The sequence below is a fragment of the Chrysoperla carnea genome (assembly GCF_905475395.1).
Source record: "Chrysoperla carnea chromosome X unlocalized genomic scaffold, inChrCarn1.1 SUPER_X_unloc_63, whole genome shotgun sequence".
Taxonomy (NCBI): Eukaryota; Metazoa; Arthropoda; class Insecta; order Neuroptera; family Chrysopidae; genus Chrysoperla; species Chrysoperla carnea.
Genome location: NW_025408193.1, coordinates 5143 through 29504, shown reverse-complemented (window position 1 = coordinate 29504; position 24362 = coordinate 5143). Strand labels below are relative to the sequence as shown.

Genomic DNA, 24362 nt, shown 5'->3' with positions numbered 1-24362 from the left:
GCATCCGTTACCAATTATTCGGTATCCTTTGATTTATACACAGAATGAACTAAAAATATATATCAAATTTATTTTATTTATTTATATATTTAATATTATTATTATTATTTTATATTACAAAGTTTCTTAACGAAGCTTACAATGATTTCTCATATCGTACTTAACAAAATTATTTAGATCATATAAAATTTAAATTGTTAAAAAATTTGTATATTTATTATTATTATTATTTATTTTTATTAAAATTACATAACATAAAATTAATAATATTTTAATAATTATATAAATTAATTCTTATTTAAAATAATCTTATATTAATCTCAACAAATACTCTAATAATATATTTTGTCATAAATTTTTTTATATTTAAAATAAATATTATAATATATAAATACTTATATCAGTATAAAATTTCTTTATATAATTATGAAAAAATTAATTTAATAGTTAATTATTGATATTAATGCATAAATAAAAGTATTTTCTAATGAAATATATTTTGTCAATGTTCGATTAACACATTTCATAATAATACGTTTTCATTATTGACAAAAAAAGTTTTTCTAAAAATGAAATCTTATACTATAATATATATATTTATATATTAAATTTTTTAATTATTTATATACTAATAATTTATAATAAATCGATATTAAATAAAAAATAAAAATATATACTTTTTAAGTTTACCTTAAAAATATTATTGTTTTGTATGATTGAAATAATTAATATTAAACTATGTTTATTAATAATTGTTAATAAAAAAATTAAATATATTTTAATTTATAAAATAAATATTATTATTAAATTTATAATTTATTATTTTATATATTATAGAAATTGAAAAAATAAATCATGTTTACTACGACAGTAAATTAGAAATACTATTTAATTTTTATGTGTTTTCTACATGGTACTTTGACTTACATAGGGACTTATATTATTGTGAATAATGATATAATTGAAAACCTTTATTTTTTATTTGATAGAATTATTATATTTTATCATTTAAATATTTATAATAAATACATTATTTTTATAAAGTAAAAAAATATGGCCGAAGAAAATTCTACAGCTGTTGCAGCAACTGCGGTTACTGCTGCTTCTACAACACCAACAAAAAAAGCAACAGCTTCTGGTGCTAAACGTACAAAACAACATTCAAAACCAACACATCCACGTACATCAGAAATGGTTGTTAACGCAATTAAAAATTTAAAAGAACGTGGTGGTTCATCATTACAAGCAATTAAAAAATATTTAGCTGCAAATTATAAAGTGGATTCTGATAAAATTTCACCATTTATTAAAAAATATTTAAAAGCTGCTGTAACTGAGGGAGCCTTGGTACAAACTAAAGGTAAAGGTGCATCTGGTTCATTCAAATTGGCTGCTTCCGCTTCATCTAATTCTTCAGCTAAATCAAAAGTATCCAAAAAAGAAAGTGGAGCAAAAGGTTCAGCAAAGAGTGCTAAAAGTAAACGGGCACCAAAAGAAAAGAAAGCCACAACTACATCATTGGCAGCCAAAAAGCCTAAAGCAAAAAAAGCGACTCCATCATCATCAACTGCTGCTAAAAAAGTTACTGCAAAATCATCAGCGGCATCAAAAAAAGCACCAGTTAAAGCAAAACCAGCAAAAAGTACAAAATCCGCTGCCAAAAGTAGCCCTGCTCGTAAACCGAAAGCACCAAAAGCTAAGAAAGCTTCTGTTGCCAAATCATCTCCTACAAAAATTAAAAAAGCAGCACCAAAAAAGAAATGATCTGTTACTTTAATAATATATTGAAATATTTCATTATTTTTGCTAAAAAATGAAAATAACATAGGCCTTAATACAGGCCACAAATTAATATTTGATAAGAGTAAATTATTTTTTGTATAAATATTTTATAAAATAATAGTTAAGAAACATTTGCCACAGTCAGTACCACGGATGGGTGGCCACTTGAGAATACTGTGTGCGGTTGCATTTTTATTTAAAATATATGGTATAATAAATAAGTATATATTTAAATTGATTACTTCATTGAAAATTTTAATAATATACTTTAATATTAATGATATTTATGAAAAATATATATTTGTAAAAATTTTCATTTATTACTGGCAACAGCCATACCACGTTGAAAACACCGGTTCTCGTCCGATCACCGAAGTTAAGCAACATTGGGCACAGTCAGTACTTGGATGGGTGACCGCTTGGGAACACTGTGTGCGGTTGCCTTTTTATATTAAAAATATAAATTATTTTTCTTCTTTTCTTTTTTTTTACACACCATATATAAATATATGTTATTTAGAAATGTAAACCTTTTATATTATTCGTCAACAAATAAATATTATTTTTTGTATAAAATTTTATTGCATTTATAACTCATATCATGGTTACTTTAAAGCGAGAAGTTTTTTTAATATTTCAAATGAATATAAAATAATATAAATTTTATGAAATTTATTTATTTTTAGAAATAGCAATCGCTTATAATTATAACAAAATTTTAATAATGTTTAATTTTATTTCAATAATTTATATATATATATATATATATATATATTTTTAATAAAAATAATATACTCTTATTTAATAATATATGTTGGTCCTATATATAGGACCGAAAATATTTCTTATTTGTTTTTTTTTTTTTTAAATTGTCATTTAAAACGCTTATGCACGTTCTCCACGAATACGTCTTGCCAATTGTATATCCTTAGGCATAATTGTAACACGCTTTGCATGAATTGCGCATAAATTGGTATCTTCAAATAAACCTACTAAATAGGCTTCACTAGCTTCTTGTAATGCCATAACAGCTGAACTTTGGAAACGTAAATCGGTTTTAAAATCTTGTGCAATTTCACGTACTAAACGTTGGAATGGTAATTTACGAATTAACAATTCAGTACTTTTTTGATAACGACGAATTTCTCGTAAAGCTACTGTACCAGGACGATATCTGTGTGGTTTTTTTACTCCACCAGTTGCTGGTGCACTTTTACGTGCAGCTTTCGTTGCTAATTGTTTTCTTGGTGCTTTACCACCAGTTGATTTACGTGCAGTTTGCTTGGTTCTAGCCATTTTCAAATAATAATGTTTTTACAAAAAAACACACAATTTTAAAAATTATATTCGACAATTTGATACTACAAAGTCAAATGTTTAAATGCGAAATAAATGTGTTGTATTTATATTTATATGAAATTTCAAAATTTTTGTTGTCATATCCTATTGGATAGCTATCAGAGTATGGACTAATCAAATTGTATAGGCGTGGCTTAAAAAATCTTTAATGCTTTATATAAAAAGGCACAATTGTACCGGCGCTCACATACATTACAATACTTGTGAGGTTAACACACGTGTTATCCGTTCGTTAAAATATTGTAAATAATTTTTTATTAAAATGACTGGCAGAGGAAAAGGTGGAAAGGGTCTTGGAAAAGGGGGTGCAAAACGTCATAGAAAAGTTTTGCGTGATAATATCCAAGGTATTACAAAACCTGCAATTCGTCGTTTAGCACGACGAGGTGGAGTAAAACGTATCTCTGGTTTAATTTATGAAGAAACACGTGGTGTACTTAAAGTATTCCTTGAAAATGTTATTCGGGATGCTGTTACATATACTGAACACGCAAAACGTAAAACAGTTACAGCTATGGATGTTGTATATGCATTAAAACGACAAGGTCGTACTTTGTATGGTTTTGGAGGTTAAGAAAATATAATAATTTACTTAAAATATTTAGTAAATTTATTAAAGAATATTTAATACATCCGATAAATTTAAACAGGCTTTCCTTTTTGGGAAGCCACTAATTTTATTTATATAAGAGTAAATAAATTTGTTAATAAATATAACATATTATATAATTTGTTTACAACAAATTATTTTGTTTATAACATACATTACCAAATATTTTTATTTATTTTTTTTTTTTTTATTGTAATATATCTGCAATAATAAATTATAATTTGTATATTATCTATTTTATTTTACAATAACTTATTGAATTTTTGAAAAAATTTTATTATAAATTAATATACTATTATATTTTTTATATATACAAGTTAAGAGTAACAAGTATCGATAGGAGATTATCGAATTTATAACTAATAAAACATTTCGCCTTAATCAAAGAAAATAAAGATTTTGCTATACCATTTTTTATACTTTCAATAAATAATTTATTATTAAATTTTTATTATTTCATTTATTTTTTAAAATTATTAAAAATATTTTTCTAATAATTATAAGCGTACATAAACAAGTAGTAAATGTAAAATGAAAATAATAAAGGTAATGTAATGCATTTGCATTACACTGATTTACGATATATATTCCGCGATATCCTTTATTATATTTAAAATTAATAATATTGATATACTAATAATAGATATATTCAAGCTATTAATATATAAAATTTTATATTAAATATGATATTAATAATTGTTTATTTTATTTTTTTGTATATATAAAAATAATTTACTCTTATTTAAAAAATTTGATGGCTCTCTTAAAAAGAGAGCCGTTTTTATATGTTGATGTATTTTTATGTTATCAATTAAATAATATTTTCGATTTATTTATTTTGAACTTGTATATTTTGTAACAGCTTTAGTACCTTCACTAACAGCGTGCTTTGCCAATTCACCAGGTAATAATAATCGAACTGCGGTTTGAATTTCCCGACTTGTGATTGTTGAACGTTTATTATAATGTGCTAAACGTGATGCTTCAGCAGCAATACGTTCAAAAATATCATTAACAAAACTGTTCATGATACTCATAGCTTTACTAGAGATACCAGTATCAGGATGCACTTGTTTTAATACTTTGTAAATGTAAATTGCATATGATTCCTTGCGCTTCCTCTTCTTTTTCTTATCACTCTTTGATATATTTTTTTGAGCTTTGCCAGCTTTTTTTGCTGCTTTTCCACTTGTTTTTGGTGGCATTGTTACAAACAATTAATATACACAGATAGTTACAGAACACCAGTCAGTATATGTATGAGCGTGTCGTGTATACAACTAGCGTATTATATACGCGAAGATGGATATAACAATAAAAATGAATACTACTCTCTGATTGGCTAAAAATAATACTATAAGGTGATTGGTTTATTTTTAAAGTTTTATATTTTATAAATATTATAAATTAAAATACCCAAATAACATTTTAAACATTTATGTTACAATCCCCGTAACGTACACATCTGTGTGATTATATTTACAAAAAAAAATATTAATTAAATAAATTTATTCGCTATGTCTGGACGAGGTAAAGGTGGTAAAGTAAAGGGAAAGGCAAAGTCAAGATCAAGCCGAGCAGGATTACAATTTCCTGTTGGAAGAATTCACAGATTATTACGAAAAGGAAATTATGCTGAACGAGTAGGTGCTGGTGCCCCAGTATATTTGGCTGCTGTTATGGAATATTTGGCTGCAGAAGTTCTCGAGTTAGCTGGTAATGCTGCCCGTGATAACAAAAAAACACGTATCATTCCACGTCATTTACAATTGGCAATTCGTAATGATGAAGAATTAAATAAATTATTATCTGGTGTAACAATTGCTCAAGGTGGTGTATTACCAAACATTCAAGCAGTGTTATTACCAAAGAAAACTGAAAAGAAAGCATAAATTAAAAACATTGCATTAATTTTTATAATAATAATACATCGATCATAGGCCTTTTAATAAAAGGCCACAAATTTATTTAAAATAAGAGTAAAAATTATTTTTATAAATAATATATTATAATATTTTTTTAAAGAATCAATTTAAATAATTATAAATTAATGATTCTTTTTTTTTTTTTCTTTTTTTATATGTTATTATGGAAATAATTCATCATATTATGATGACATTTAGGTAACATATTATAAGAATATTCATAAAATATTATCAAAATAATATTGTATTATGATGATATTTAGACAAAATATTATAAGAATATACACAAAATATTATCAAAATAATATCATTAGATAACAAAACTGTTCATGATACTCATACCTTTACTAGAGATAAAAGTATCAGGATGCACTTGTATTAATACATATTATCACAACATCACAAAATATTTTTTAAAAGGAAAAATTTTTTTAAAATTATTATAAAATTTGATTGAATTAAATTTCAATTTATTTTTTTAATAATTAAAGAAAAAAAAAAAACAAAGCATATAAACTTTCTATTGAAAATGTTATTTTAAACTAGATGGCCAAGTGAACTTCGTTACACAAACAATATATGACGTATTCGTTATTTAAATAATCAGTATCCTTTGATATTATATCAATACGTTACTCTCTTCTTTTGATACATATTAATAAAATTTCAATTTATAAGATTTTATGTCAATTATATAAATAATATTATAAATTTTCTAAATACATAAGTTAAGTAACAAAAAATTTGAATAACAAGATAAATTTATATATTATGTTTTAATACTCGATACTATAATATATCGCATCCGTTACCAATTATTCGGTATCCTTTGATTTATACACAGAATGAACTAAAAATATATATCAAATTTATTTTATTTATTTATATATTTAATATTATTATTATTATTTTATATTACAAAGTTTCTTAACGAAGCTTACAATGATTTCTCATATCGTACTTAACAAAATTATTTAGATCATATAAAATTTAAATTGTTAAAAAATTTGTATATTTATTATTATTATTATTTATTTTTATTAAAATTACATAACATAAAATTAATAATATTTTAATAATTATATAAATTAATTCTTATTTAAAATAATCTTATATTAATCTCAACAAATACTCTAATAATATATTTTGTCATAAATTTTTTTATATTTAAAATAAATATTATAATATATAAATACTTATATCAGTATAAAATTTCTTTATATAATTATGAAAAAATTAATTTAATAGTTAATTATTGATATTAATGCATAAATAAAAGTATTTTCTAATGAAATATATTTTGTCAATGTTCGATTAACACATTTCATAATAATACGTTTTCATTATTGACAAAAAAAGTTTTTCTAAAAATGAAATCTTATACTATAATATATATATTTATATATTAAATTTTTTAATTATTTATATACTAATAATTTATAATAAATCGATATTAAATAAAAAATAAAAATATATACTTTTTAAGTTTACCTTAAAAATATTATTGTTTTGTATGATTGAAATAATTAATATTAAACTATGTTTATTAATAATTGTTAATAAAAAAATTAAATATATTTTAATTTATAAAATAAATATTATTATTAAATTTATAATTTATTATTTTATATATTATAGAAATTGAAAAAATAAATCATGTTTACTACGACAGTAAATTAGAAATACTATTTAATTTTTATGTGTTTTCTACATGGTACTTTGACTTACATAGGGACTTATATTATTGTGAATAATGATATAATTGAAAACCTTTATTTTTTATTTGATAGAATTATTATATTTTATCATTTAAATATTTATAATAAATACATTATTTTTATAAAGTAAAAAAATATGGCCGAAGAAAATTCTACAGCTGTTGCAGCAACTGCGGTTACTGCTGCTTCTACAACACCAACAAAAAAAGCAACAGCTTCTGGTGCTAAACGTACAAAACAACATTCAAAACCAACACATCCACGTACATCAGAAATGGTTGTTAACGCAATTAAAAATTTAAAAGAACGTGGTGGTTCATCATTACAAGCAATTAAAAAATATTTAGCTGCAAATTATAAAGTGGATTCTGATAAAATTTCACCATTTATTAAAAAATATTTAAAAGCTGCTGTAACTGAGGGAGCCTTGGTACAAACTAAAGGTAAAGGTGCATCTGGTTCATTCAAATTGGCTGCTTCCGCTTCATCTAATTCTTCAGCTAAATCAAAAGTATCCAAAAAAGAAAGTGGAGCAAAAGGTTCAGCAAAGAGTGCTAAAAGTAAACGGGCACCAAAAGAAAAGAAAGCCACAACTACATCATTGGCAGCCAAAAAGCCTAAAGCAAAAAAAGCGACTCCATCATCATCAACTGCTGCTAAAAAAGTTACTGCAAAATCATCAGCGGCATCAAAAAAAGCACCAGTTAAAGCAAAACCAGCAAAAAGTACAAAATCCGCTGCCAAAAGTAGCCCTGCTCGTAAACCGAAAGCACCAAAAGCTAAGAAAGCTTCTGTTGCCAAATCATCTCCTACAAAAATTAAAAAAGCAGCACCAAAAAAGAAATGATCTGTTACTTTAATAATATATTGAAATATTTCATTATTTTTGCTAAAAAATGAAAATAACATAGGCCTTAATACAGGCCACAAATTAATATTTGATAAGAGTAAATTATTTTTTGTATAAATATTTTATAAAATAATAGTTAAGAAACATTTGCCACAGTCAGTACCACGGATGGGTGGCCACTTGAGAATACTGTGTGCGGTTGCATTTTTATTTAAAATATATGGTATAATAAATAAGTATATATTTAAATTGATTACTTCATTGAAAATTTTAATAATATACTTTAATATTAATGATATTTATGAAAAATATATATTTGTAAAAATTTTCATTTATTACTGGCAACAGCCATACCACGTTGAAAACACCGGTTCTCGTCCGATCACCGAAGTTAAGCAACATTGGGCACAGTCAGTACTTGGATGGGTGACCGCTTGGGAACACTGTGTGCGGTTGCCTTTTTATATTAAAAATATAAATTATTTTTCTTCTTTTCTTTTTTTTTACACACCATATATAAATATATGTTATTTAGAAATGTAAACCTTTTATATTATTCGTCAACAAATAAATATTATTTTTTGTATAAAATTTTATTGCATTTATAACTCATATCATGGTTACTTTAAAGCGAGAAGTTTTTTTAATATTTCAAATGAATATAAAATAATATAAATTTTATGAAATTTATTTATTTTTAGAAATAGCAATCGCTTATAATTATAACAAAATTTTAATAATGTTTAATTTTATTTCAATAATTTATATATATATATATATATATATTTTTTAATAAAAATAATATACTCTTATTTAATAATATATGTTGGTCCTATATATAGGACCGAAAATATTTCTTATTTGTTTTTTTTTTTTTTAAATTGTCATTTAAAACGCTTATGCACGTTCTCCACGAATACGTCTTGCCAATTGTATATCCTTAGGCATAATTGTAACACGCTTTGCATGAATTGCGCATAAATTGGTATCTTCAAATAAACCTACTAAATAGGCTTCACTAGCTTCTTGTAATGCCATAACAGCTGAACTTTGGAAACGTAAATCGGTTTTAAAATCTTGTGCAATTTCACGTACTAAACGTTGGAATGGTAATTTACGAATTAACAATTCAGTACTTTTTTGATAACGACGAATTTCTCGTAAAGCTACTGTACCAGGACGATATCTGTGTGGTTTTTTTACTCCACCAGTTGCTGGTGCACTTTTACGTGCAGCTTTCGTTGCTAATTGTTTTCTTGGTGCTTTACCACCAGTTGATTTACGTGCAGTTTGCTTGGTTCTAGCCATTTTCAAATAATAATGTTTTTACAAAAAAACACACAATTTTAAAAATTATATTCGACAATTTGATACTACAAAGTCAAATGTTTAAATGCGAAATAAATGTGTTGTATTTATATTTATATGAAATTTCAAAATTTTTGTTGTCATATCCTATTGGATAGCTATCAGAGTATGGACTAATCAAATTGTATAGGCGTGGCTTAAAAAATCTTTAATGCTTTATATAAAAAGGCACAATTGTACCGGCGCTCACATACATTACAATACTTGTGAGGTTAACACACGTGTTATCCGTTCGTTAAAATATTGTAAATAATTTTTTATTAAAATGACTGGCAGAGGAAAATGTGGAAAGGGTCTTGGAAAAGGGGGTGCAAAACGTCATAGAAAAGTTTTGCGTGATAATATCCAAGGTATTACAAAACCTGCAATTCGTCGTTTAGCACGACGAGGTGGAGTAAAACGTATCTCTGGTTTAATTTATGAAGAAACACGTGGTGTACTTAAAGTATTCCTTGAAAATGTTATTCGGGATGCTGTTACATATACTGAACACGCAAAACGTAAAACAGTTACAGCTATGGATGTTGTATATGCATTAAAACGACAAGGTCGTACTTTGTATGGTTTTGGAGGTTAAGAAAATATAATAATTTACTTAAAATATTTAGTAAATTTATTAAAGAATATTTAATACATCCGATAAATTTAAACAGGCTTTCCTTTTTGGGAAGCCACTAATTTTATTTATATAAGAGTAAATAAATTTGTTAATAAATATAACATATTATATAATTTGTTTACAACAAATTATTTTGTTTATAACATACATTACCAAATATTTTTATTTATTTTTTTTTTTTTTATTGTAATATATCTGCAATAATAAATTATAATTTGTATATTATCTATTTTATTTTACAATAACTTATTGAATTTTTGAAAAAATTTTATTATAAATTAATATACTATTATATTTTTTATATATACAAGTTAAGAGTAACAAGTATCGATAGGAGATTATCGAATTTATAACTAATAAAACATTTCGCCTTAATCAAAGAAAATAAAGATTTTGCTATACCATTTTTTATACTTTCAATAAATAATTTATTATTAAATTTTTATTATTTCATTTATTTTTTAAAATTATTAAAAATATTTTTCTAATAATTATAAGCGTACATAAACAAGTAGTAAATGTAAAATGAAAATAATAAAGGTAATGTAATGCATTTGCATTACACTGATTTACGATATATATTCCGCGATATCCTTTATTATATTTAAAATTAATAATATTGATATACTAATAATAGATATATTCAAGCTATTAATATATAAAATTTTATATTAAATATGATATTAATAATTGTTTATTTTATTTTTTTGTATATATAAAAATAATTTACTCTTATTTAAAAAATTTGATGGCTCTCTTAAAAAGAGAGCCGTTTTTATATGTTGATGTATTTTTATGTTATCAATTAAATAATATTTTCGATTTATTTATTTTGAACTTGTATATTTTGTAACAGCTTTAGTACCTTCACTAACAGCGTGCTTTGCCAATTCACCAGGTAATAATAATCGAACTGCGGTTTGAATTTCCCGACTTGTGATTGTTGAACGTTTATTATAATGTGCTAAACGTGATGCTTCAGCAGCAATACGTTCAAAAATATCATTAACAAAACTGTTCATGATACTCATAGCTTTACTAGAGATACCAGTATCAGGATGCACTTGTTTTAATACTTTGTAAATGTAAATTGCATATGATTCCTTGCGCTTCCTCTTCTTTTTCTTATCACTCTTTGATATATTTTTTTGAGCTTTGCCAGCTTTTTTTGCTGCTTTTCCACTTGTTTTTGGTGGCATTGTTACAAACAATTAATATACACAGATAGTTACAGAACACCAGTCAGTATATGTATGAGCGTGTCGTGTATACAACTAGCGTATTATATACGCGAAGATGGATATAACAATAAAAATGAATACTACTCTCTGATTGGCTAAAAATAATACTATAAGGTGATTGGTTTATTTTTAAAGTTTTATATTTTATAAATATTATAAATTAAAATACCCAAATAACATTTTAAACATTTATGTTACAATCCCCGTAACGTACACATCTGTGTGATTATATTTACAAAAAAAAATATTAATTAAATAAATTTATTCGCTATGTCTGGACGAGGTAAAGGTGGTAAAGTAAAGGGAAAGGCAAAGTCAAGATCAAGCCGAGCAGGATTACAATTTCCTGTTGGAAGAATTCACAGATTATTACGAAAAGGAAATTATGCTGAACGAGTAGGTGCTGGTGCCCCAGTATATTTGGCTGCTGTTATGGAATATTTGGCTGCAGAAGTTCTCGAGTTAGCTGGTAATGCTGCCCGTGATAACAAAAAAACACGTATCATTCCACGTCATTTACAATTGGCAATTCGTAATGATGAAGAATTAAATAAATTATTATCTGGTGTAACAATTGCTCAAGGTGGTGTATTACCAAACATTCAAGCAGTGTTATTACCAAAGAAAACTGAAAAGAAAGCATAAATTAAAAACATTGCATTAATTTTTATAATAATAATACATCGATCATAGGCCTTTTATTAAAAGGCCACAAATTTATTTAAAATAAGAGTAAAAATTATTTTTATAAATAATATATTATAATATTTTTTTAAAGAATCAATTTAAATAATTATAAATTAATGATTCTTTTTTTTTTTTTCTTTTTTTATATGTTATTATGGAAATAATTCATCATATTATGATGACATTTAGGTAACATATTATAAGAATATTCATAAAATATTATCAAAATAATATTGTATTATGATGATATTTAGACAAAATATTATAAGAATATACACAAAATATTATCAAAATAATATCATTAGATAACAAAACTGTTCATGATACTCATACCTTTACTAGAGATAAAAGTATCAGGATGCACTTGTATTAATACATATTATCACAACATCACAAAATATTTTTTAAAAGGAAAAATTTTTTTAAAATTATTATAAAATTTGATTGAATTAAATTTCAATTTATTTTTTTAATAATTAAAGAAAAAAAAAAAACAAAGCATATAAACTTTCTATTGAAAATGTTATTTTAAACTAGATGGCCAAGTGAACTTCGTTACACAAACAATATATGACGTATTCGTTATTTAAATAATCAGTATCCTTTGATATTATATCAATACGTTACTCTCTTCTTTTGATACATATTAATAAAATTTCAATTTATAAGATTTTATGTCAATTATATAAATAATATTATAAATTTTCTAAATACATAAGTTAAGTAACAAAAAATTTGAATAACAAGATAAATTTATATATTATGTTTTAATACTCGATACTATAATATATCGCATCCGTTACCAATTATTCGGTATCCTTTGATTTATACACAGAATGAACTAAAAATATATATCAAATTTATTTTATTTATTTATATATTTAATATTATTATTATTATTTTATATTACAAAGTTTCTTAACGAAGCTTACAATGATTTCTCATATCGTACTTAACAAAATTATTTAGATCATATAAAATTTAAATTGTTAAAAAATTTGTATATTTATTATTATTATTATTTATTTTTATTAAAATTACATAACATAAAATTAATAATATTTTAATAATTATATAAATTAATTCTTATTTAAAATAATCTTATATTAATCTCAACAAATACTCTAATAATATATTTTGTCATAAATTTTTTTATATTTAAAATAAATATTATAATATATAAATACTTATATCAGTATAAAATTTCTTTATATAATTATGAAAAAATTAATTTAATAGTTAATTATTGATATTAATGCATAAATAAAAGTATTTTCTAATGAAATATATTTTGTCAATGTTCGATTAACACATTTCATAATAATACGTTTTCATTATTGACAAAAAAAGTTTTTCTAAAAATGAAATCTTATACTATAATATATATATTTATATATTAAATTTTTTAATTATTTATATACTAATAATTTATAATAAATCGATATTAAATAAAAAATAAAAATATATACTTTTTAAGTTTACCTTAAAAATATTATTGTTTTGTATGATTGAAATAATTAATATTAAACTATGTTTATTAATAATTGTTAATAAAAAAATTAAATATATTTTAATTTATAAAATAAATATTATTATTAAATTTATAATTTATTATTTTATATATTATAGAAATTGAAAAAATAAATCATGTTTACTACGACAGTAAATTAGAAATACTATTTAATTTTTATGTGTTTTCTACATGGTACTTTGACTTACATAGGGACTTATATTATTGTGAATAATGATATAATTGAAAACCTTTATTTTTTATTTGATAGAATTATTATATTTTATCATTTAAATATTTATAATAAATACATTATTTTTATAAAGTAAAAAAATATGGCCGAAGAAAATTCTACAACTGTTGCAGCAACTGCGGTTACTGCTGCTTCTACAACACCAACAAAAAAAGCAACAGCTTCTGGTGCTAAACGTACAAAACAACATTCAAAACCAACACATCCACGTACATCAGAAATGGTTGTTAACGCAATTAAAAATTTAAAAGAACGTGGTGGTTCATCATTACAAGCAATTAAAAAATATTTAGCTGCAAATTATAAAGTGGATTCTGATAAAATTTCACCATTTATTAAAAAATATTTAAAAGCTGCTGTAACTGAGGGAGCCTTGGTACAAACTAAAGGTAAAGGTGCATCTGGTTCATTCAAATTGGCTGCTTCCGCTTCATCTAATTCTTCAGCTAAATCAAAAGTATCCAAAAAAGAAAGTGGAGCAAAAGGTTCAGCAAAGAGTGCTAAAAGTAAACGGGCACCAAAAGAAAAGAAAGCCACAACTACATCATTGGCAGCCAAAAAGCCTAAAGCAAAAAAAGCGACTCCATCATCATCAACTGCTGCTAAAAAAGTTACTGCAAAATCATCAGCGGCATCAAAAAAAGCACCAGTTAAAGCAAAACCAGCAAAAAGTACAAAATCCGCTGCCAAAAGTAGCCCTGCTCGTAAACCGAAAGCACCAAAAGCTAAGAAAGCTTCTGTTGCCAAATCATCTCCTACAAAAATTAAAAAAGCAGCACCAAAAAAGAAATGATCTGTTACTTTAATAATATATTGAAATATTTCATTATTTTTGCTAAAAAATGAAAATAACATAGGCCTTAATACAGGCCACAAATTAATATTTGATAAGAGTAAATTATTTTTTGTATAAATATTTTATAAAATAATAGTTAAGAAACATTTGCCACAGTCAGTACCACGGATGGGTGGCCACTTGAGAATACTGTGTGCGGTTGCATTTTTATTTAAAATATATGGTATAATAAATAAGTATATATTTAAATTGATTACTTCATTGAAAATTTTAATAATATACTTTAATATTAATGATATTTATGAAAAATATATATTTGTAAAAATTTTCATTTATTACTGGCAACAGCCATACCACGTTGAAAACACCGGTTCTCGTCCGATCACCGAAGTTAAGCAACATTGGGCACAGTCAGTACTTGGATGGGTGACCGCTTGGGAACACTGTGTGCGGTTGCCTTTTTATATTAAAAATATAAATTATTTTTCTTCTTTTCTTTTTTTTTACACACCATATATAAATATATGTTATTTAGAAATGTAAACCTTTTATATTATTCGTCAACAAATAAATATTATTTTTTGTATAAAATTTTATTGCATTTATAACTCATATCATGGTTACTTTAAAGCGAGAAGTTTTTTTAATATTTCAAATGAATATAAAATAATATAAATTTTATGAAATTTATTTATTTTTAGAAATAGCAATCGCTTATAATTATAACAAAATTTTAATAATGTTTAATTTTATTTCAATAATTTATATATATATATATATATATATATTTTTTAATAAAAATAATATACTCTTATTTAATAATATATGTTGGTCCTATATATAGGACCGAAAATATTTCTTATTTGTTTTTTTTTTTTTTAAATTGTCATTTAAAACGCTTATGCACGTTCTCCACGAATACGTCTTGCCAATTGTATATCCTTAGGCATAATTGTAACACGCTTTGCATGAATTGCGCATAAATTGGTATCTTCAAATAAACCTACTAAATAGGCTTCACTAGCTTCTTGTAATGCCATAACAGCTGAACTTTGGAAACGTAAATCGGTTTTAAAATCTTGTGCAATTTCACGTACTAAACGTTGGAATGGTAATTTACGAATTAACAATTCAGTACTTTTTTGATAACGACGAATTTCTCGTAAAGCTACTGTACCAGGACGATATCTGTGTGGTTTTTTTACTCCACCAGTTGCTGGTGCACTTTTACGTGCAGCTTTCGTTGCTAATTGTTTTCTTGGTGCTTTACCACCAGTTGATTTACGTGCAGTTTGCTTGGTTCTAGCCATTTTCAAATAATAATGTTTTTACAAAAAAACACACAATTTTAAAAATTATATTCGACAATTTGATACTACAAAGTCAAATGTTTAAATGCGAAATAAATGTGTTGTATTTATATTTATATGAAATTTCAAAATTTTTGTTGTCATATCCTATTGGATAGCTATCAGAGTATGGACTAATCAAATTGTATAGGCGTGGCTTAAAAAATCTTTAATGCTTTATATAAAAAGGCACAATTGTACCGGCGCTCACATACATTACAATACTTGTGAGGTTAACACACGTGTTATCCGTTCGTTAAAATATTGTAAATAATTTTTTATTAAAATGACTGGCAGAGGAAAAGGTGGAAAGGGTCTTGGAAAAGGGGGTGCAAAACGTCATAGAAAAGTTTTGCGTGATAATATCCAAGGTATTACAAAACCTGCAATTCGTCGTTTAGCACGACGAGGTGGAGTAAAACGTATCTCTGGTTTAATTTATGAAGAAACACGTGGTGTACTTAAAGTATTCCTTGAAAATGTTATTCGGGATGCTGTTACATATACTGAACACGCAAAACGTAAAACAGTTACAGCTATGGATGTTGTATATGCATTAAAACGACAAGGTCGTACTTTGTATGGTTTTGGAGGTTAAGAAAATATAATAATTTACTTAAAATATTTAGTAAATTTATTAAAGAATATTTAATACATCCGATAAATTTAAACAGGCTTTCCTTTTTGGGAAGCCACTAATTTTATTTATATAAGAGTAAATAAATTTGTTAATAAATATAACATATTATATAATTTGTTTACAACAAATTATTTTGTTTATAACATACATTACCAAATATTTTTATTTATTTTTTTTTTTTTTATTGTAATATATCTGCAATAATAAATTATAATTTGTATATTATCTATTTTATTTTACAATAACTTATTGAATTTTTGAAAAAATTTTATTATAAATTAATATACTATTATATTTTTTATATATACAAGTTAAGAGTAACAAGTATCGATAGGAGATTATCGAATTTATAACTAATAAAACATTTCGCCTTAATCAAAGAAAATAAAGATTTTGCTATACCATTTTTTATACTTTCAATAAATAATTTATTATTAAATTTTTATTATTTCATTTATTTTTTAAAATTATTAAAAATATTTTTCTAATAATTATAAGCGTACATAAACAAGTAGTAAATGTAAAATGAAAATAATAAAGGTAATGTAATGCATTTGCATTACACTGATTTACGATATATATTCCGCGATATCCTTTATTATATTTAAAATTAATAATATTGATATACTAATAATAGATATATTCAAGCTATTAATATATAAAATTTTATATTAAATATGATATTAATAATTGTTTATTTTATTTTTTTGTATATATAAAAATAATTTACTCTTATTTAAAAAATTTGATGGCTCTCTTAAAAAGAGAGCCATTTTTATATGTTGATGTATTTTTATGTTATCAATTAAATAATATTTTCGATTTATTTATTTTGAACTTGTATATTTTGTAACAGCTTTAGTACCTTCACTAACAGCGTGCTTTGCCAATTCACCAGGTAATAATAATCGAACTGCGGTTTGAATTTCCCGACTTGTGATTGTTGAACGTTTATTATAATGTGCTAAACGTGATGCTTCAGCAGCAATACGTTCAAAAATATCATTAACAAAACTGTTCATGATACTCATAGCTTTACTAGAGATACCAGTATCAGGATGCACTTGTTTTAATACTTTGTAAATGTAAATTGCATATGATTCCTTGCGCTTCCTCTTCTTTTTCTTATCACTCTTTGATATATTTTTTTGAGCTTTGCCAGCTTTTTTTGCTGCTTTTCCACTTGTTTTTGGTGGCATTGTTACAAACAATTAATATACACAGATAGTTACAGAACACCAGTCAGTATATGTATGAGCGTGTCGTGTATACAACTAGCGTATTATATACGCGAAGATGGATATAACAATAAAAATGAATACTACTCTCTGATTGGCTAAAAATAATACTATAAGGTGATTGGTTTATTTTTAAAGTTTTATATTTTATAAATATTATAAATTAAAATACCCAAATAACATTTTAAACATTTATGTTACAATCCCCGTAACGTACACATCTGTGTGATTATATTTACAAAAAAAAATATTAATTAAATAAATTTATTCGCTATGTCTGGACGAGGTAAAGGTGGTAAAGTAAAGGGAAAGGCAAAGTCAAGATCAAGCCGAGCAGGATTACAATTTCCTGTTGGAAGAATTCACAGATTATTACGAAAAGGAAATTATGCTGAACGAGTAGGTGCTGGTGCCCCAGTATATTTGGCTGCTGTTATGGAATATTTGGCTGCAGAAGTTCTCGAGTTAGCTGGTAATGCTGCCCGTGATAACAAAAAAACACGTATCATTCCACGTCATTTACAATTGGCAATTCGTAATGATGAAGAATTAAATAAATTATTATCTGGTGTAACAATTGCTCAAGGTGGTGTATTACCAAACATTCAAGCAGTGTTATTACCAAAGAAAACTGAAAAGAAAGCATAAATTAAAAACATTGCATTAATTTTTATAATAATAATACATCGATCATAGGCCTTTTAATAAAAGGCCACAAATTTATTTAAAATAAGAGTAAAAATTATTTTTATAAATAATATATTATAATATTTTTTTAAAGAATCAATTTAAATAATTATAAATTAATGATTCTTTTTTTTTTTTTCTTTTTTTATATGTTATTATGGAAATAATTCATCATATTATGATGACATTTAGGTAACATATTATAAGAATATTCATAAAATATTATCAAAATAATATTGTATTATGATGATATTTAGACAAAATATTATAAGAATATACACAAAATATTATCAAAATAATATCATTAGATAACAAAACTGTTCATGATACTCATACCTTTACTAGAGATAAAAGTATCAGGATGCACTTGTATTAATACATATTATCACAACATCACAAAATATTTTTTAAAAGGAAAAATTTTTTTAAAATTATTATAAAATTTGATTGAATTAAATTTCAATTTATTTTTTTAATAATTAAAGAAAAAAAAAAAACAAAGCATATAAACTTTCTATTGAAAATGTTATTTTAAACTAGATGGCCAAGTGAACTTCGTTACACAAACAATATATGACGTATTCGTTATTTAAATAATCAGTATCCTTTGATATTATATCAATACGTTACTCTCTTCTTTTGATACATATTAATAAAATTTCAATTTATAAGATTTTATGTCAATTATATAAATAATATTATAAATTTTCTAAATACATAAGTTAAGTAACAAAAAATTTGAATAACAAGATAAATTTATATATTATGTTTTAATACTCGATACTATAATATATCGCATCCGTTACCAATTATTCGGTATCCTTTGATTTATACACAGAATGAACTAAAAATATATATCAAATTTATTTTATTTATTTATATATTTAATATTATTATTATTATTTTATATTACAAAGTTTCTTAACGAAGCTTACAATGATTTCTCATATCGTACTTAACAAAATTATTTAGATCATATAAAATTTAAATTGTTAAAAAATTTGTATATTTATTATTATTATTATTTATTTTTATTAAAATTACATAACATAAAATTAATAATATTTTAATAATTATATAAATTAATTCTTATTTAAAATAATCTTATATTAATCTCAACAAATACTCTAATAATATATTTTGTCATAAATTTTTTTATATTTAAAATAAATATTATAATATATAAATACTTATATCAGTATAAAATTTCTTTATATAATTATGAAAAAATTAATTTAATAGTTAATTATTGATATTAATGCATAAATAAAAGTATTTTCTAATGAAATATATTTTGTCAATGTTCGATTAACACATTTCATAATAATACGTTTTCATTATTGACAAAAAAAGTTTTTCTAAAAATGAAATCTTATACTATAATATATATATTTATATATTAAATTTTTTAATTATTTATATACTAATAATTTATAATAAATCGATATTAAATAAAAAATAAAAATATATACTTTTTAAGTTTACCTTAAAAATATTATTGTTTTGTATGATTGAAATAATTAATATTAAACTATGTTTATTAATAATTGTTAATAAAAAAATTAAATATATTTTAATTTATAAAATAAATATTATTATTAAATTTATAATTTATTATTTTATATATTATAGAAATTGAAAAAATAAATCATGTTTACTACGACAGTAAATTAGAAATACTATTTAATTTTTATGTGTTTTCTACATGGTACTTTGACTTACATAGGGACTTATATTATTGTGAATAATGATATAATTGAAAACCTTTATTTTTTATTTGATAGAATTATTATATTTTATCATTTAAATATTTATAATAAATACATTATTTTTATAAAGTAAAAAAATATGGCCGAAGAAAATTCTACAGCTGTTGCAGCAACTGCGGTTACTGCTGCTTCTACAACACCAACAAAAAAAGCAACAGCTTCTGGTGCTAAACGTACAAAACAACATTCAAAACCAACACATCCACGTACATCAGAAATGGTTGTTAACGCAATTAAAAATTTAAAAGAACGTGGTGGTTCATCATTACAAGCAATTAAAAAATATTTAGCTGCAAATTATAAAGTGGATTCTGATAAAATTTCACCATTTATTAAAAAATATTTAAAAGCTGCTGTAACTGAGGGAGCCTTGGTACAAACTAAAGGTAAAGGTGCATCTGGTTCATTCAAATTGGCTGCTTCCGCTTCATCTAATTCTTCAGCTAAATCAAAAGTATCCAAAAAAGAAAGTGGAGCAAAAGGTTCAGCAAAGAGTGCTAAAAGTAAACGGGCACCAAAAGAAAAGAAAGCCACAACTACATCATTGGCAGCCAAAAAGCCTAAAGCAAAAAAAGCGACTCCTCATATCATCAACTGCTGCTAAAAAAGTTACTGCAAAATCATCAGCGGCATCAAAAAAAGCACCAGTTAAAGCAAAACCAGCAAAAAGTACAAAATCCGCTGCCAAAAGTAGCCCTGCTCGTAAACCGAAAGCACCAAAAGCTAAGAAAGCTTCTGTTGCCAAATCATCTCCTACAAAAATTAAAAAAGCAGCACCAAAAAAGAAATGATCTGTTACTTTAATAATATATTGAAATATTTCATTATTTTTGCTAAAAAATGAAAATAACATAGGCCTTAATACAGGCCACAAATTAATATTTGATAAGAGTAAATTATTTTTTGTATAAATATTTTATAAAATAATAGTTAAGAAACATTTGCCACAGTCAGTACCACGGATGGGTGGCCACTTGAGAATACTGTGTGCGGTTGCATTTTTATTTAAAATATATGGTATAATAAATAAGTATATATTTAAATTGATTACTTCATTGAAAATTTTAATAATATACTTTAATATTAATGATATTTATGAAAAATATATATTTGTAAAAATTTTCATTTATTACTGGCAACAGCCATACCACGTTGAAAACACCGGTTCTCGTCCGATCACCGAAGTTAAGCAACATTGGGCACAGTCAGTACTTGGATGGGTGACCGCTTGGGAACACTGTGTGCGGTTGCCTTTTTATATTAAAAATATAAATTATTTTTCTTCTTTTCTTTTTTTTTACACACCATATATAAATATATGTTATTTAGAAATGTAAACCTTTTATATTATTCGTCAACAAATAAATATTATTTTTTGTATAAAATTTTATTGCATTTATAACTCATATCATGGTTACTTTAAAGCGAGAAGTTTTTTTAATATTTCAAATGAATATAAAATAATATAAATTTTATGAAATTTATTTATTTTTAGAAATAGCAATCGCTTATAATTATAACAAAATTTTAATAATGTTTAATTTTATTTCAATAATTTATATATATATATATATATATATATATTTTTTAATAAAAATAATATACTCTTATTTAATAATATATGTTGGTCCTATATATAGGACCGAAAATATTTCTTATTTGTTTTTTTTTTTTTTAAATTGTCATTTAAAACGCTTATGCACGTTCTCCACGAATACGTCTTGCCAATTGTATATCCTTAGGCATAATTGTAACACGCTTTGCATGAATTGCGCATAAATTGGTATCTTCAAATAAACCTACTAAATAGGCTTCACTAGCTTCTTGTAATGCCATAACAGCTGAACTTTGGAAACGTAAATCGGTTTTAAAATCTTGTGCAATTTCACGTACTAAACGTTGGAATGGTAATTTACGAATTAACAATTCAGTACTTTTTTGATAACGACGAATTTCTCGTAAAGCTACTGTACCAGGACGATATCTGTGTGGTTTTTTTACTCCACCAGTTGCTGGTGCACTTTTACGTGCAGCTTTCGTTGCTAATTGTTTTCTTGGTGCTTTACCACCAGTTGATTTACGTGCAGTTTGCTTGGTTCTAGCCATTTTCAAATAATAATGTTTTTACAAAAAAACACACAATTTTAAAAATTATATTCGACAATTTGATACTACAAAGTCAAATGTTTAAATGCGAAATAAATGTGTTGTATTTATATTTATATGAAATTTCAAAATTTTTGTTGTCATATCCTATTGGATAGCTATCAGAGTATGGACTAATCAAATTGTATAGGCGTGGCTTAAAAAATCTTTAATGCTTTATATAAAAAGGCACAATTGTACCGGCGCTCACATACATTACAATACTTGTGAGGTTAACACACGTGTTATCCGTTCGTTAAAATATTGTAAATAATTTTTTATTAAAATGACTGGCAGAGGAAAAGGTGGAAAGGGTCTTGGAAAAGGGGGTGCAAAACGTCATAGAAAAGTTTTGCGTGATAATATCCAAGGTATTACAAAACCTGCAATTCGTCGTTTAGCACGACGAGGTGGAGTAAAACGTATCTCTGGTTTAATTTATGAAGAAACACGTGGTGTACTTAAAGTATTCCTTGAAAATGTTATTCGGGATGCTGTTACATATACTGAACACGCAAAACGTAAAACAGTTACAGCTATGGATGTTGTATATGCATTAAAACGACAAGGTCGTACTTTGTATGGTTTTGGAGGTTAAGAAAATATAATAATTTACTTAAAATATTTAGTAAATTTATTAAAGAATATTTAATACATCCGATAAATTTAAACAGGCTTTCCTTTTTGGGAAGCCACTAATTTTATTTATATAAGAGTAAATAAATTTGTTAATAAATATAACATATTATATAATTTGTTTACAACAAATTATTTTGTTTATAACATACATTACCAAATATTTTTATTTATTTTTTTTTTTTTTATTGTAATATATCTGCAATAATAAATTATAATTTGTATATTATCTATTTTATTTTACAATAACTTATTGAATTTTTGAAAAAATTTTATTATAAATTAATATACTATTATATTTTTTATATATACAAGTTAAGAGTAACAAGTATCGATAGGAGATTATCGAATTTATAACTAATAAAACATTTCGCCTTAATCAAAGAAAATAAAGATTTTGCTATACCATTTTTTATACTTTCAATAAATAATTTATTATTAAATTTTTATTATTTCATTTATTTTTTAAAATTATTAAAAATATTTTTCTAATAATTATAAGCGTACATAAACAAGTAGTAAATGTAAAATGAAAATAATAAAGGTAATGTAATGCATTTGCATTACACTGATTTACGATATATATTCCGCGATATCCTTTATTATATTTAAAATTAATAATATTGATATACTAATAATAGATATATTCAAGCTATTAATATATAAAATTTTATATTAAATATGATATTAATAATTGTTTATTTTATTTTTTTGTATATATAAAAATAATTTACTCTTATTTAAAAAATTTGATGGCTCTCTTAAAAAGAGAGCCGTTTTTATATGTTGATGTATTTTTATGTTATCAATTAAATAATATTTTCGATTTATTTATTTTGAACTTGTATATTTTGTAACAGCTTTAGTACCTTCACTAACAGCGTGCTTTGCCAATTCACCAGGTAATAATAATCGAACTGCGGTTTGAATTTCCCGACTTGTGATTGTTGAACGTTTATTATAATGTGCTAAACGTGATGCTTCAGCAGCAATACGTTCAAAAATATCATTAACAAAACTGTTCATGATACTCATAGCTTTACTAGAGATACCAGTATCAGGATGCACTTGTTTTAATACTTTGTAAATGTAAATTGCATATGATTCCTTGCGCTTCCTCTTCTTTTTCTTATCACTCTTTGATATATTTTTTTGAGCTTTGCCAGCTTTTTTTGCTGCT

The 24362-nt window shown here is 24.1% G+C and overlaps 4 non-coding genes across 4 annotated transcripts; all 4 read left to right on the top strand.

The window, feature by feature from the left end:
* The first annotated feature begins 2107 nt into the window (after nt 1–2107).
* LOC123304541 lies at nt 2108–2226 on the top strand. Its single transcript, XR_006536553.1, has one exon. It is a non-coding gene; the product is annotated as a 5S ribosomal RNA (ribosomal RNA).
* A 6358-nt stretch (nt 2227–8584) lies between these two features.
* On the top strand, nt 8585–8703 carry LOC123304540. Its single transcript, XR_006536552.1, has one exon. It is a non-coding gene; the product is annotated as a 5S ribosomal RNA (ribosomal RNA).
* A 6355-nt stretch (nt 8704–15058) lies between these two features.
* LOC123304539 lies at nt 15059–15177 on the top strand. Its single transcript, XR_006536551.1, has one exon. It is a non-coding gene; the product is annotated as a 5S ribosomal RNA (ribosomal RNA).
* Nucleotides 15178–21535: 6358 nt separating this feature from the next.
* Nucleotides 21536–21654, top strand: LOC123304538. The gene has a single exon (XR_006536550.1). It is a non-coding gene; the product is annotated as a 5S ribosomal RNA (ribosomal RNA).
* Nucleotides 21655–24362: the final 2708 nt, after the last annotated feature.